Genomic DNA, 13,309 nt, shown 5'->3' on the forward strand with positions numbered 1-13,309 from the left:
GAAAAATCAATTCACAATTCAGTAAATGCAGTCTGTTAAAAGCTACATATTGCTGTCCTCATTTTGTTTTGACAGGGACACAAGAACAAACAGACACTAAAATATTCAGGTACATTTAGATAGCCCGTATTCACTTCAGCAGCACGGTCACTACAATATGTGATGTCATGGAGCATGACACAGATTTGTGTGAAGGATGCCACTTAGCAGCAGACAGACAGTCCAAGTTATTTATGAAAGAATAACAACTGTTCATTTTCCCTGCAAAAATTGTACATATATCTCAGAGTTTGTGAGGGTGGGGTATGAATAATAAATGAATCAAGATTTTATCATTTACCTGGTATGGCTGTGAAAAACAAGAGAAAATGAAACAAAAAATAAGAGAACTTGTCAATGCAGAATAAGGAAACGTTCTTGTTTGCCCTGTAAATTTGATGGGTGGTGTGCATGCCATGGACATTACTGTATAGATGGCCTGTTTACAAGGCAATGGTATGACTTGTTGAATCAGAGGATGTATGAAAATTACATATATTTATTTTATTGGCATATATAAGTAAAATCAGCTTTTTAGTAGAGGAAATGGACAAATACGAAGATCACAGGTAAACTACGCCCCTGACTGGAGATCAGCTTTAGACCACACGAGCAATTCAGCCACAGCAGATGATGCAGTCTCCGGATTTTACTCAGGTAAATGCGTGGCACCATGGTTGCTGATAGGTCTTTCCACAACTTCTGTAGCTGAGAATGCAGATGTGAGCCTTCACTATGGGGAATCCCACGGATCAATCACACTCAACACTATGTGTCAAGGTACTTACCTTGTTAGGATTTTGAAGATCTAACTGGCTGGAGAACACCTCAGTCTTCACCTTGGATTGCTGTAATGAGAGGCAATCCTTACACCAAAGTTCATCCTTAACCTGAAAGTTCTGAATGCAAGATACATTCCAATAATTTTTCTATCCATAACATGGAGATCTAAAAACTTGGCTTTGAAGTAATTTACCTTACCTCAAAAACACATGGGACTATCACTCTGTTCCCACATAAACTTTTGGTAACTGCCACTGGAGAAATTTCTACGCAGTCAACAGTCCTCTAAATACACTGTTTTCATGATTTTCAAAGCAAGCTGTTTACACTGGATAAAGCCCACAGACAGGCTCTTCACCTCACACACCTTCAAGTACTTTATCTCAAAGTACCACAGTTATTGAATTTCTCTCTCTCTCTCTCTTTTTTTTTTTTTTAACAACCCGTTAGTAGATTTGATAGGACTATATAGTGAGAATCTCAACTACAGGTGCCAATTTGAGAACTGAATGGATTTCACTTCTCAGACTTTAGGATCTTTTCTCCAATCTAGTCAGTCTTCACCTAACTCAATAGAAATATGGGGGAATTCAAACATCAAAGGTGGAAATTACAAGGCTAATATTAACCACGTACGTAATCCTTTCCCAGACATAACTTGAGCTCAGGTATTTTCTGTTTCATCTCATCATCCACTCATCCAAATGCTTTCACAAAAGCAAGCAGCCTAAGTATATACTTAACCAAGACAAAGGAAAATGCTTGTTTGTTTAACCTTAGTACAATCAAACAACTTCAAGACAAGAACCCAGAGACAACAACCATCATTCATTGTTTCCCATATAATCAAAAGTTAGCAACTGAAAGGTTCTTAAGTTGAAGGGAATGTTTTATAGAGGGACTTGTGGACCCTACTGAATATCCATCCCATTCAGAAACTTGTTTCAAAACATCTGACTGCTTCTCTGATCAGATGGACTTCTTCACACTGTTTTTGCATGAAATCATCTTTCTTGCCAGGCAGATGCAAACAAGTTTTAGCTCTGCTCAGTGAGCACACCGCACAGCCAGCACTGACTATGACATAGGGCTCTTCAGTGAGACAAATGGGAAGTTTTGACTCAAAAAACCACCTAGCGAAGATGGTAATATCCAGCGCACTGTGGCTGTAGGATCCAATTATAAGAGCATGCCACAGACATCTTATTTCCAGAAACCAAGGAAAGATGAATTGGCTACAACTAACCACATAGCACTCCCTGGGAATGTGCCTTTTTGTCCCTCGGGTTGAGATCAGTGCTAATGACCAAACAACATTGGAGAAATGAGGAGAACAGATCTCTTCTGCCACTGACAGATATTAAGTGTCACCTTGCTTGTCAGCTGAGAGAAACCCTACTGCTGTTTCGCTTTTGGACTTGGACATCTTATTAACCAGGGTCTATTAGTGCTTTGAGTGTGTTAAGCATATCACAATTGTGTAAGCTACACTGTTAGAAGGCTGCACATGTGGTCCAGTTTTAGAGACTTGATCACAATCATTCGCTGAACAGGCACGTTGTGCACAAAAGCTTTCAAATGTTTGGGCTGGTATTTCTCCCGTACAAGGCTTAAACCCTCTCCTGCAAGCATCTGTGCTGCACTGCTAGCTGTGACTCACTTGCTCTCCAGCAAACGCGCCGCATGCAGTTTGAGCCTGACATCAACTGGGCTTGGTTTGACAGCTTCTTGCAATTGCAGAGGTTTTTGGGAGTGTGCAAGAAGACAGGCAAGTCGTGCCCAGTTTAGGATCTCTCAAGGCATCAAGTGACTTGATTTCTCTGATCATGCTTTCAGAGGCTGACTAGATGGCACTGAGACAGTAATGTGCTTATGTTACTGCAAATCTCTGGCCTCTGTCATTCCCTCATTGAGTACCAGCCTGAAAATGTGGAATTAAATCCCCTACGCCTGATGACACTCACAGCAGGGCCTCTGAGGCAAAGTGGCAGCTGAAGGGCTGAATGATGACTCGGACAAATGCACATCCAGATAACTTTTCCAGCAGATTTCACCAGTGACACACTGAAAACACAAGTAATTTGGGGGAAATTCTCCCATGCCTATACACCTACTCCGAGATGAAAATGTGAAATATGATGAGACAGCTGGGTGCTAGAAAGCAACTTAGTCATCCAGTGCCCACCAGAAGCCTTATAATGCTGAATTGCTGCTGGGAACTGAAGTCACGCACAAGTCAGAACCAACATGCCTGCACACGTTACTTAATGTAGGGCTAAGGAGCTCTTTTTTTTCCCCACCATCATCTAAACAAATACTTAATTCTGCAGAGAAAACAGCAGAGACAACTGCTCAGATCTAACGAGGGAAAAATTCATCCGTTTGATGCCAAAAAAAAAAAGATTGACTTGTGAAGCAATTTTCCTCTCACCTTCAACTGAGGAGAGAAGAAAGTCACAGCTAAATTTTAGCTGGATTCTTCTCAAAATGAACTTTGGTCAAATATAGATAGAATTCAATCTGCATTCACCATCTGGCAAGGCTGCTGTATCTGTCTGGTAGGTCAGTTAGCAGCAAAACTGGACAGAAGAGGATCAGGCAACGTGTCTCTAGACTCAATCCTCTCAACACTCAAATCACGAAGAACCTTCCACTCAGCTTCAGCAAGAGCATACAGATCTGCAAGAGCAAGAAGTCATGCCTCTGCTTTCATGCTTCACCTGACTAATCATCTGTAATGACGTTACCTATGCAGGATTTTGTTTTTTCTTAGAAAATACAATCATAGGAAACTGCCATAGTAGCCCATACTTTGGATTAACAGAACTTCTGCAGAGCTAAAATCCTGAAAGCAGCTACACCCAGACCCTCGAATGAGGTGTAGGCCAGAGTCAAGACGGCTGAGGGTTCAACGGCAAGAATCCCCAATACACCTCTGAGATTATTATTTGTACAAAGAATATGTAGCTTTTAGACTTCTGGTACAGAGTTTGTAGGAAAAAAACAACAAACTGCTTGTGCTCTAACAGCCCCTCTCAGCAGCAACCATTTCTCTGTGCCCCTGATGGGACACATCCGTAGTAACATATAAAAGACCAATTTGGTGTCAGCTGATGGTATTAATCTCAGAACAAGTGGACAATATCAGACTAGGATCCAACATGTATTCTGGGAGGCATAGAGATACATCAAAAATATCTTTATTGGAACATGAAAGCTCTACAGTCTTCATGCCTGACAGCCAGGTGCACACAAAAATGCAGGATACAAAGAAATGCACGTGTGAGCTTGGGCACGCTGAATTTATTGCTTCGTGTAAGCATGCCGACTGCGGATTTTGCAAAGCCACTGAGTAAATATGTTTCTCCTCAGGTAAAGCCAAGAAAATAAATATGGAAATAAAGGAAACAAAATGAAGAACAGGTGCCTATAAGGTGAAGCTGTGATCAGGAGGTAACTCTGTTCTACCACATAGGGAAAATAGTTCAAGAAGTAGAAGTCTGACTTCAAGGTGAGGAATCACCTTTGGGAAGATGACAGATGACCTCTTGGATACCGGTAGGCCAGGCAAAAACCATATTTGAGCAGCAGTCATCACAGTCAGAGCTGAAATAGCTTGAGGATCCTGCTTTAGTTTGTTCAGTCAAAACCAAGGCCTCACTGACATGACATATTTATATATTTGAAGAGCCCTTAACCCTAGGTTGAGGCTAGTCTGAGAAGCCAGGTGAATAAAAATACCCAAGTGCCTTGGTGATGTCTAGAGACCCCCAGCATTTCTCTAATTATGCTGATGGTCTTGGGCAACTTCTTTTGCTACCAGAAACAATGCTGCCTGAAAAAGGACCAGAGCGTGGATCCTGCTGTTAGAAGGACAAAAAGAAAAATCTCATAGCATTTTGCAAACATAAAACAAATGGCCTTAACTCATGTTGTTAGAGAGCAGAACCCCTCATAGCTGTTACTAACGCTTTGCATGGGGCTGTAAACACATTGCCACATTTTAGAGATAAAACCACGGCTGAAAACATGTCATATCCAAAACACTTACTACATCACTGCTATTGCTGACACCTTTTGTGGCGTACAAAACCAAAATAAAGCTAAACATGTTTGCTCAGTGGTCAGCGTAATTATTGAACACAGCTTTTCCATCAACCTTGGCTCAGATCCTGCTAGGACCAGAGGATCCTTTTCATCCTTGATATGAAAACACCATGTGTGGTCAGCTCACAGCTAGGAAGCTGAGGGTCAGATCTACCTGAACTCAAAAAACAATAAAGTGCAGTAATAGCAATTGCTCAGCACAATATAAACGTTGACAATAAGAGAGCATGGCCAGATCTGAGTGCCCGTTAACTTCTCTCTGGGGAAACACTACTGCCTGGGTGGGTTACAATAGGCATCTAACCACCCCTGCACAGCTACCCCAGATTAATGAAGGGCACAGAGACCATTTCTATCATCCTGGAAATTACCTTAGGGAAACCGCAGTTTTCCTTCTGCTGAAGGTAAAATTACTACTGGCAAATTTCAATTTGCCCAAGAGCGGAAAAGCTTTCCAATGCACCTCATATTCACTAGAGGGAAAGCCAAGCTCATAAACCTCCAAGCAATTCTTGTTTGAGGACTCACCCCGGGCACAGAAATAACAGCACAGACAGGAGACAGGTAGAAAAGGACAGGAGATACCTGAGTGAAAGCTCCAGTGGTGATGACATCAGACAACTTCTGTTTCTCTCATTAGCACTCAGGCAATATTCATATCATTTGTTTAATATCACACTTCAGTGAGTTCTGTTTACTGAAGTAATCACACAGATCAGGTGCTTGAACAGAATAACTGCCTTCTGGCTTCAGAAGGAGAAGATTTAATCTGATTAACCTCAACATCCTTTCAGTATATTTAATAACCACCTGATGACATGCTTCTGGGAAGCGAAAGAACAGCCCCCATGCTTTTGAAGCCCAGTTTGTCCCCCAGAGGAGATACTGAAGTGCTTAGAACTGTATTTGAATCTAGTCCTCTGCAACTATTTTAAAACAGCCTGCTTATCTAGCTTCTCAGCCCCTTCTAAATCATAAGCTCATTTTCACTTGCTAGAAATCCACTTACGAGTGGATTTCGAGCAGTGAGAACAAATGTTGCAGGAACAAGTCTGTCCTAGCTACAAGCAGAATCCTTTTGTCAATAAGAAATTACTCAGATAAAATGTTGAATACACGCATATATATATAGCAGTAACCAGAAACAATAACAACATCAGCCTTTTCCCATCCAGAAATGCAAACCAAAGCATTTTGTCCAGCCTTCCTCTTTCGCTTGCTTGCAGAGCTAAATCCCTGTTTGGTTAAGAGGAACATGCAACAGATAAAGTCTAGTAGCAGCCAGGCAGCTCTGCCTGGCTTCTCAGCTGCCAAGTTAATGATAACAAGATGAAACCTGAGGGAATACATAAATATTGACCAAAGTAGCAGGCATTCATGCACTATTTGCAAAAAGAGGACCCTCAACCAAGTAAAGCACTGGGACATGCGGGCAGACAGATGCTCCATCTGCTCATTTTAGCTGTGGAAGAGGTCCGGGAGCGAAGACAGGGCCTGGTGCAGCACAGGGCTTGCATTTCCTTATTTGCATTGGAGTCATTTTGGAACGCGAACCTGTAAGATGGAGACAGAAAGGAGAGAGAATGCTAAGATTTTTAATCTGAAGTGCTCGCAACAACACAAAATATTCATACCTGAAACTGAACTGTTAACATGGCCTGTCTTAAGTTACCTGAAAACAAAAAGGATGAGACAGCAATACGTTTTTTCATGGCTTTGCTGGAGGTTACCCATTTCATTCAGCACAGGGGGGATAAAATAGGAAGGGTTGGAGGCACCAGCTAAAGGAAAACTGCAGAGAAATACAAGGATTTTCACATAGGTCACCTAACTACAAAGAGGAATGAAGGATTCCAAGTATTTTCTCACTGGAAATGTATTTGCAGGGAAGTTCAATATCAGTAGTTCCATGAGGAAAAATTGAAAGAAAAAGAAAAGGCTATTGATCATATTCTGTGCCTTTAAAGTTTACTGAAACTTATTAGCTGTCCATTTTAATGCATTTAGAAACATACAATTTCAAATATTGTTACTTTAGGGAGCAAACCTAATTATTATTATTTTCACTCATATAACTATTCATGGTTTACTTCTTTTACCCGTGTCTTATTGAAGCTAATGACATTATGGAAATAAAGAAAGAACCAGTTTGGGCTGAGATTAGAAAAGGTACTGAGCAGCTGTAGTAAGGATAAACGAAAATGTACAAGATTGTTAAGTGAGACAACAGTGTAATGTACTGAAGCATATAGTTGTAGAAAAATCTAATCAGCGCCTTACTGATTTTTTCTGAGGAAAGGAACTCTTTCTCATTCTTTCTGGAGGAAGTGGAACCTTCCTTTTGCTATCCAAAATAACCCAATTAGAGCAAGGAAATCAGACATAATTCTTCCATCATCCATCTGGATGAGAAGACAACCTTCAGCTTTCTCTCACTTTTCATCTGCTTTTGCCAAGTGAATAGAGCCATTTGCAGGCTTGTTCAACTACACAGTGTTTTCAGTCAACAAAAAGGTACATACAGGATATAACAAGTCCATAGATACAAGCATTTGATCACCATTTCACAGCAAGGCACCAGTCAGTCAAAAAATGAAGCCAAAAAAACTCACTCCAAACACAATTACATTCAAAGTTTTCTGAAAGGATAAAATCACCATCCAGAAAGGCAACAAAATGTCTTGCCCTCACTCTGAATGCTATGATTTTTGGCATTTCCCCTCAGAACAAACAATCTCAGAAGACTAGAGGGTGGCCCTCCTTTTCTACCTATGCTTGCAGGGAACACATTTGGCTAGAGATGACCTTGAAATTCTCAAATGCAAGTACACTTGTACTTGAGAAGTCCAAAGACATTCTTACTTAGGGCAAATCCAGCTTCACACAATTCTTAGTCCAAACAGCATTGCAAGATCAAAATTTGAGCTTTTTGTAATTAACAGAATTATGCTTCATGGAGAGATGTAAGACATGGAGATGTATTCACCCACAGATAGTCACAGAATGGAGCAAGGCAAAGACACCATAAAATTGCACTTTTGTAGTCCCTGTTCTTGTCAACAAGGAACCATGCTATGATTTTATACTTCCTGCCTTCAAAACAGCAGCACAGCCTTCCACAATGCATGAATTGATACAACACTTTATGCTTAGATCAGGCTATTACCTTTCTTCCAAAATGTTTGACACAGTGAGCATCGAACAGAAGCTTTTCTAGTCTTATTTCTTCAATTCCAAATGCTGAAGCATCACATGATCAAGAAAACAGCATCTCATTTGTACAGCAAAGGTAATTCTTGCATGGCAAACTCTGTTAAACCATGTGATTTTATCTTTAAGTCTTATCTTATTAAGCATTATCTAATCGCTACAATAAAAATGCAGATATTACCTTTATGCACTCTTCTGTTGATTTTGGCCAGTTTTGAACAGCAGCCTTTTTTAACATTCCGACCTAAGAGTGAAAAAATCATACACTGTCAAGGGAAAAAAAGATGCAGAGTACATGCACAAAATGTGTTAGAGTTCATAGACATGTTGATTACATTATTTATCATTAAAGTCCTTGAAGAAGAGAGAGACCTCTGAAACAAAGGATCACCACAACTGATTTTTACATTCGTTCACACCTTGTTCCTAGCACAGAGCAGGAATTAATTCATCATCTTCTATCATTACTAGTAGACACAATATGCCAGATACAATGTGAGGATTTTTACCTTTAGAAGGTCACACATTAGCAGGCAACATGACCAGCAAATTCCAGCTGCCTTAATGTAAAACAAACAAACAAAGCTCTGTTTTTTTTTTTACAGCTACATCACCTAAGGAAAGGATAGAAGACATCCAAGAGGACAAATAGAGCATCTCTGGGTCCACATGCACAGAAGTACAGAATAAATTGTTTTGAACAGGCAAAGCCATTTAGTCACTCCCTGCCTAATAGACCTGAGTGAGCTGTTGATTGTGCTTGAATGCTTGGTACAGAGCTGGATACATTATAGGGAGAATAAAGGTTGACAGGGTAGCAAGCACAGAGCAGAGGTGGAACACAAAGGATGGAGGTTGGTTGAATTCTCAACAGCAAAGTCTCCCACATGCTCAGCGATCCCAGAAATCCCTGTGGCACAGTTCTACAGCCAAGGCAAGTGGTGGTGGCTGTTCTAGCATCCAAGAGGCTTGTGAAGTCACATTACCACTGTTTCATTCTGATCTAACACGTTTTACGTAAAATGTAACCAATTTGTATACCCAGGCACTTTCACCGCAGCTGGAATGAGTAACATTGCACTAGAACCACAGTCAGAAGTGAGCAGATAGCTGCAGTTCATTCTAGACTGCTCTTCAACACCACTGCACAGTTGCACTTAAGCACGCTCACATGCTTACACGACCCAGAAACCTCATGCACATTACTTAGGTCTTGCTGATCAGTGTGCTTGTGGATCATTACGGATAAGGAAGAGCATCCTACAAAAATTATTCTGTCTCTTTTGATCCTAGGAAGTATGAATTTCCTTGGATGCACACTATTGGGAAGGAACATTAATACAGGGCAGCTCTCTACTTACGTCTTATCGGGTACTGCTGTTGCTTCTGCTATGCTCCTGAAGACAAATCTAGACACACTTCAGCTTCCTTTGACCTAAGGCACACTTATAAAAACACACCCCAGCATTCAGTCACCCTCACCATAACTCTGGCTGACATATCTACCCCTCAGATCAGCTCTGTTAAAGGAGAAAACTGGGCAACTCGCTTTACTACTTTTGAGGAACAGCTTCTGCATGTTTCTCCACGCTCGTGTGCACATATCGAATGACTTTTATGAGCTTTCTAGAATGCATGAAGCATGAAAAATCTGCTGCTTTTGATGGCTGGACACTTATTTGGCTTTCCTTATCTTATAGTCATTCACTACATCTTGTCTAAAAAATAAACACCATGGAACAATACAGAATCACAAGGTTGGAAACGACCTGCAAGATCATCTAGTCCAACCAATCACCCATTCCTATTAGTACCACAAGCACTAAACCACATCTCGTAGCTCCTCATCCAGGCGCCCCTTGAACACTGCCAGGGACGGCGACTCCAACACTTCCCTGGGCAGCCATTCCAGGGTCTGACCACCCTTGGAGAGAAAAAGTTTCTCCTCATGTCCAACCTAAACCTCCTCTGCTATAACTTCTGGCCGTTTCCTCGGGTCCTACTATTTGCCTGGGAGAAGAGGCCAGACCCTTTTACACCACAACCTCCCTTCAGGAAGTTGTACAGTGCAATGAGGTCTCCCCTGAGCCTCCTCTTCTCCAGACTGAACAACCCCAGCTCCCTCAGCCGCTCCTCATAACACTTGTGCTCCAGACCCCTCACCAGTTTCGTTGCCCTTCTCTGGACACGTTCCAGGGCCTCAATGTCTTTCTTGTAGTGCGGGGCCCAACGGTAGGTCTCAGACCTTTACAACATCAAAGATCAAATCTGAAGAGGTAACCAGGAGTTCTAAGTGTGACATTCTTCAGTTTCAAAATCCTACTAAACCTTTTACCTCGCAAAGCCAGAATGGCATCTACAGGTATGTTCTGTGGACAAAGAAACCCCTTTTAAGGTCTAAAGCCCTCTGAAATTGCGTGCTTTGGAATACTACAAAGTGGTAAATGAGTGCCATAAAGTAATGTAGTTATTAAATTATGCAATATCAGCACCAAAGAAAAAAATTGAGACTGACTGATGGTCAGGAGAGCTACCGTCACCTGTCTCATGCTCTGATCAGACTTTCCCATTTACTCCAGTTCTGTTCCATACTCCCCTCATTCCACAAGTGTAAAGATGCCTTCCACCAATTTTCTTCCCTACTTGGGCAATGTGCAACTCTTACAATGTTAGATAGTTGTCTACTGGAAAAAAATTTAACAAGGACCTCTTTTCAGGGCTGCAGACAGGGAGTGGGTTTCAGAACACAGATGAGGGTTGACAACTCTACACAGTGTGCAACAGGTAGCAAAGAAAAAAACCACCATGCAAAGCATGCAAAGATATTTGGCAGCTCTAAATTCTTCCCTAAATTTGTCGTCTTTTCCTCCCTGATTGCCAAGCTCTGTTTGTTTCCTCTAATTAAAATCAACAATCAGAGAATAAGCACACTTTTTTTTTTTTTTTTTTTTTTTTAAAGTTACAAGAGAGAAGCACAAGAGAAGAAGGGAAACAGTCGTCTTAGAAAAATATATACTGTACCTTCTGCAGTAAAGGCACTGAGGAACAAAAGGAAGACAAACAGAAAGCCACAGAGTGCCAGGAGCTTCATCCTCCCAACAAGTCAGGAGGTGTCTTCTAGGAGGCTGAGGAGCGTTTTGGTTTGCCTCCAGCATAGCTTCACGTTTTTTTTATAATGTTGATCAGACCTGTCTTGAGATTGGGTGGAGATTTGGCCTTTGTATTGCACTTTAGGGCATGGAAACAAACAGCCCTTCCTCCTACAAGAAACAATTTACTCATAAATCAGGCAGCAGTTAGCTGCTTTAGCGAAAGCACTACCAGTTAAGAGAGCACCTGGTTTTGAGTTTCAGAGCACAGAAGGATGCTCCAATGCAGAGTGCTTGTCCTGTGGCTCACAGCAGCTCCTTGGTGAAAGCCTTTGGATTGCTTGGAAGGACAGAGCACAGCTGAAATGAAGGACAGAGCTGAAACTGAAGAGCCACACTGAACCTGGAGGAACTAAATCAAAGCAACTCCAATGTGGTGTCAACATAATTAACAAGACAGATGGCTATGCAGCATATTTCTGAGTTTATCATTAACTTCTTGGTATCTAATATACTCGGTTAATTAAGACTCTCACAGAGATTCCAGTTAACGATCAAGATTAGGAAGTCCATCAAATTCAACAAAGTATCAAAGTTCAGAGAACGCTTGTTTAAAAAGCCTTTCGAGAAAGGATCAGCTGCAGTTGAGTCTCTTAAATGAGGCAGTGTAGGTCTGATGGCACCTTGTTCTCACAGCTTATTCTGAAATGACTTAGATCTGCTGTGAGCTGAGCAGCCACCTGGGCTGCACCCACAAGCTGCCTGGACTTGGAACTGCAGCAGGACATATGGGTGCACTCTGGTGCACCTGCACATTCATCCCTCTTCTCTCAACCCTGAACTTCAAAAAGTTCCATATTCCAGATTCTCAAATTAGGTTGCTTCTTGTGCTGGATCAATAGCTTTCCAAATCAGTGTCAGTCCTTTAGCCTACCAGCTTTAGCACACAAAGGTTTTCTCTACCTTAATACCTTACAGTATCCAAGTATTGCGAGGGTTGATAATTTGCCCATCTTTTCTACTAAGGCTGACATTACCAAGCCTTTCAGATAAAAATCACAAACAGTATTTGCTACACAAAGCATTCTCTTCCAAGTGCTTTACAAACAGCCCTTCCTTACCACAGCCACATCTCAATCCCTCATGTGACTAAGACTCTCAAAGTACTTTTCTATTACAGTCAGTGACACAGAAATATGAATGGGACAACAGAACTTTGATCTATGTTTATGATTTTAGGCTCATAAATAGTTTAAACATATGGATGAAAGCCTTGATCTCGCACTTTAAGAGCCAACAACACTTCTGCATGTTAGTACAGAATGGATCCTTTAATTTGCATCACTACATACGCAGAGGAACAGGCAAAAACCATACACTGATCATGATTGAAAAAGTTTTCCAAAAGGTGTATTACTTTGTGTTGTGGAGGAAAAGGACAGTTACTTTACTGGTAAAAAGTTAGTTCTGTGACTGAGCGTAACTGTATATAGTTATACATATATATATATATATATATATATACACATATATACACACATATATATATATATATATAGTTATATATATATAGGTACTAATAGGTAGTAACCACGTGAACAAGATATTTCAATGGTAACCCAGAAAACAGCTACTGTTTGCAACTGAAATACGTAAAATCTCTAAAGGCAAAGAATTGAAATTCTTAATTGTTACCTACCCTGAACATTCTAAAACCATTTACTCCCTGAAGCAATTTTAAATTCACCAGCAACGTGGTTACTTCTGAAACACACACAAGATCTCCTCACGCTTCTCTGTTAACAAAAAACTCTCATTTTTCTTCCCCAGAGAGATGATGGCATTTCAGCTCTGCCTTTTAAAACTGCCTCACCCAACTGGCTTCCTTCCTTAAACAAAGTACAAATAAAAAAAAACACCTCATAAAAGGCACATATTAACTCAAACCTAGTAAGACTTTATACCCCAAGAATCTTTCATGTCTACAGAACTGAATAACACCATTGCCTCCTCCTTCAGTGTGCACAATAAGAAATAAAAGTTGAATACAGAAGGGGAAAGTAACTAAGTAATAAGGGATA

At 40.9% G+C, this 13,309-nt stretch overlaps 1 long non-coding RNA gene across 1 annotated transcript; it reads right to left on the reverse strand.

Moving 5' to 3' along the window:
* Positions 1-732: 732 nt before the first annotated feature.
* LOC122160285 lies at positions 733-11,383 on the reverse strand. The gene is made up of 4 exons (XR_006168771.1): positions 11,161-11,383; positions 8,321-8,383; positions 828-6,483; positions 733-747 (listed from the first exon to the last, which is right to left on the reverse strand). It is a non-coding gene; the product is annotated as an uncharacterized LOC122160285 (long non-coding RNA).
* Positions 11,384-13,309: the final 1,926 nt, after the last annotated feature.

This window comes from Centrocercus urophasianus, unplaced genomic scaffold (assembly GCF_019232065.1).
Source record: "Centrocercus urophasianus isolate 14NV4802_14NV808 unplaced genomic scaffold, USGS_Curo_1.0 seq_17, whole genome shotgun sequence".
Classification (NCBI taxonomy): domain Eukaryota; kingdom Metazoa; phylum Chordata; class Aves; order Galliformes; family Phasianidae; genus Centrocercus; species Centrocercus urophasianus.